Source organism: Gadus morhua, chromosome 22 (genome assembly GCF_902167405.1).
Source record: "Gadus morhua chromosome 22, gadMor3.0, whole genome shotgun sequence".
Taxonomy (NCBI): Eukaryota; Metazoa; Chordata; class Actinopteri; order Gadiformes; family Gadidae; genus Gadus; species Gadus morhua.
In genome coordinates, this window is record NC_044069.1 from 1459397 (window position 1) to 1463405 (window position 4009).

General features: G+C 38.0%; 1 long non-coding RNA gene across 1 annotated transcript; it reads right to left on the minus strand.

The window, feature by feature from the left end:
* Positions 1–603: 603 nt before the first annotated feature.
* On the minus strand, positions 604–3589 carry LOC115535318 (uncharacterized). Its single transcript, XR_003974465.1, has 3 exons — positions 3381–3589; positions 2460–2550; positions 604–803 (listed from the first exon to the last, which is right to left on the minus strand). It is a non-coding gene; the product is annotated as an uncharacterized LOC115535318 (long non-coding RNA).
* Positions 3590–4009: the final 420 nt, after the last annotated feature.

Consider the following 4009-nt stretch of genomic DNA (forward strand, 5'->3'; position numbering starts at 1 on the left):
TTCACAGTCACATTTTTTGTATTAGTCTGTTATTAGCCTAGTCCCTACGTTACGGGGATATGTGTCAGTCAGGGACACGTTGGTTAGAAAATAGCTTTACGTTACAGATTAATTTATAGTACTGTACCAAATTATTTCTTAATAGGTCTGTGAATGATTAATAGGACACAAGTAGTGGCATGTTGAGAGATGGTGTAATTGGAGTTGGGGATGTCCATGTCGTCAGAATTTATATATATGAATGTGACCGCACCATAGTACAAAAACAAACAACATTTATAATACAGATTTGTGTAAAGACTTACAGAGACGTGTTTCCAGTTCAAGTCTACAAAAGTTTATTTTTAAATGGTTGAAAAAAGTCATGTTATTATTCTATGAGATGAAAATAGGAGCACTGAAGCGCCAGCGCCAGAATGTGACCGTCTCCAACTCCACCAATGCTGGTCCTAGAACAAAATACTATTAATAAACAATTGTAAAAATGTATGAATTGAGCAGGTAACACCCTACTTATCTACATGCAAGTACACGGCAAACCTCCAAACCGTGCCTCCCAAAGGTACGGCCCGGACAGGAACACTACTCTAAAAAGAGAGCACAGAGAACACATTAGGGCATTGGATATCCACACACATCAGGTTGTCCTACAGGAAGTTGGGGCAGTTATTGAACTGCACCCAAAGAGGAAACTAAACAAACCTGTCAACTGAGTGCCAGGGATTAGTTACGACGCCATCCGGTAGAGCAACCGTTGCGTAGTGGCACAAGTCACAATACAGGTAAAAGGGAGGTGACTGAGGCTGAAACAGGCATATGGGAGAAATACAGGTCACCCTGCTACATACATATATATATATATATATATATATATATATATATATATATATATATATATATATATATATATACACACATATATATGTATATATATATATATATATATACATATATATACACATATATACACATATACACACACATATATATATACACACATATATATATACACACATATATACACACACACACACACACACACACACACACACACACACACATATACATATATACACACACATACATATATATATATATACATATTAGGGATGGGCACGAGTAGTAAATTCCAAACTCGAGTGATCGAAGGAATTCCTCGAGGATCAATCGAGTACTCGTTAAATCAAATCTATTTTTAGAATGCAACGCATCTGCAGCAGGAATAGGCGGCAGGCCCGATGATAAACGGCAATTTTACCAACCAAACATGTAATGCTTATTCTCCATCAAAACAGTCAGAGTTATCAGAGTATTCATTATTTATTTTTGCAAACGTTCAAAACACAAAAATAAAAATAAATATGCGCAGCGTCTCACAATTTAAATCACGTCGAACCAAGGCCTGTAACAGTTTAAAAAAAACGAAACAAGTAGCCTAACCATTGCAAATAAATGCTTAAAGCTGCAAATAAAACGGCAGCAAATGGACTATCGAAATACTCAGAGTTGTGATCTTCTCTACACGCCCGGGATTACAGCTGCGTCTTGCGGCGGTGAAAATTGCCGACACACTTTCACTTTCACCGTTGCTGCGGGTCTGCTTTCCCGAACTCACCGTTGTGTTTCAGGAGCATATGTTGCCGCATAGTACTTTCTGGTAGCTCGATTTCGCTTGGCATATTTTACATTTCACCTTATGATCTCCTATTTCTTTAAAGTATTTAAATTCTTCGCTGCGATTTGCTTTAACCGCCATCTCTTAACTTTTTGAATTCTGGCGTGCCTGCACACGGCACGGAACGCGCCATGGAAATGGATGCATTTAATTTTCTTTGTGCCCACGTCATGCGTTAGTGGCGCCGACAGAAAATTGATACATTTGCTTCAGAAAACTTTGTTTGTGTGTGTATATGCAAACTCGAGTTTGCCTGTCCACCAACCGAGTTCATTTGTAACGAGTAGTACTCGAGTAATCGATTCCTCACGCCCATCCCTAATACATACATACATACATACATACATACATACATACATACATACATACATACATACATACATACATACATACATACATACATACATACATACACACACACATACATACACACACACATACATACATACATACATACATATATATATACGATCAAATCTTAATCTTAGTAGTTACTGTTGACATTATTTTGGTAACAATGTATACTTTTGATGTACACTTCTAATTGAAAATTTTTATGCGATGTCTTTTGTGAATAGATTTGCCAGCTACAAACATCTGATAGCTTTTTGGTCTTTGATTGAGCCTTCTCTACAAGATGGTCCGTGTTTCCAGAGCCAAATCAGCTGCCAAGAAAAAATAAGTGGTCGCACCTGCACGTGCATCAACAGTACTTTATAAGTAGTTACAGATGTAATTATACATGATGCCATTGCATTTGTACAAAGTTGTTTTGGAGCTATACTTTTTTCCTTTCCTCTCAGAGACAGCTGCTTCAGCCCATAGATTAACTCTTTCTTTTTTCATCCCTTGGCTGATGAATCACAAAGCTTGATCTAAGAGGAAAAGGTAAATCATTAGAAATATAACCTCAGCATCATGGGTGTAAAAAACAACTTGGTTCTTATGAAGGTAAGTACTTCAACTGTGCTAGAAAAAGCCTACCACCCTGAATGCTTACCGTTATATTCTCTCCCTCTTAAAATAAAGATGTGTTGTTTTTTAATGCGGACTCCAAGAATCACAATTATTCCAATGTACCTGTACTTCTGCTGTGCAAACGACAATAAATATCTTGTTTATTGAAAAGTTGTAGCCTTGTAGGCCTACTCATTACCTTGACTATATTAAATTGTGTGTGAAAAACAGGGAGACATGAAAAACATTCAAGTTGGTGGCCCTTGAGGACTACACTTAGCTACTGCTTAACCGAACAAACACCCCTGAACAGGGATGAACACAGCTTCCTGCCTAGACTCAAACTGTGGTGCCTCGCTCTTCCCCATCGACCTGTAGCACAAGGCTCTCACGCTGACCTGCACTGTCAGCTTGTCTTTATTGGACACTGAATGAAATAACACATACAAATTCACTAAGCTTCAATTGTACTGGGTTACTCGCATCATCACATCTATAACATGTTACTACATGGAAAGAAACGTTAGGTAGCTAAGTAATGTTACTTTTATATACACAAAACCGTGGCTGTACTTAAACTATTATTACTCAACACAACAGGCAAAGATCAAGGCTGATATAAAACACTCGTTAAGAAATCTTGTTGGCGTTTGCTGTTCCTGCATCGTAATACACGTTCGACAGTGACAGTTTACTGACAGATTAGACTTTGACAGTAGCTAGCGTCTGTTAGACGTCGTTTTCTTACCTTCGTAGCTGTGAATGTAGGTCGAAGCATACAGCCTAAACCCCTTCTCCAATTTGCTTGTCTGAGTTTTTGTTTCCCGACATAAAAGATGCACATCTGTGATATTTATGGTCGTCAGCTCCTGTAAACACCGGGTGTAGAACGTTGCCATCTTGGAACCGGAAGCTGATGAGCTGTATTACGGCGAATCAGGAAGTGCTTGTGCAAGTAGCCTATTTAGTAGTAATATGGATGTTTGATATTTTTACAAAATGGATTATGTGAACATTGCTGAATGACATTCATCATGTATATTAAATGTATTGCAGGAGTTTAGTTTGACATTAACCAAGTCAAAGGACAATTATTGAAACGCACCAAACGTGCAGAAGTCAATGTAGGATTTTAATATACAGTATAAACAAAAACACTTTACAGAAGTTGAATACATACTTTTGTAAAGGAAAGCAGAGGATTTTTTTTTCCCAAATTAATAATTTCAAAATGTCACCACCATTCACAAAAGCAAATGAAGGGGTTTGTGTAAAACCAGTCCTCCCTGACCAGCTCTGTCCCTGACTCTAAACCCTGACTCTCAACCCTAACGCTGAACCCTCTGAGGGCAGGAAGACGTTCCTTCAGTGTAAAGG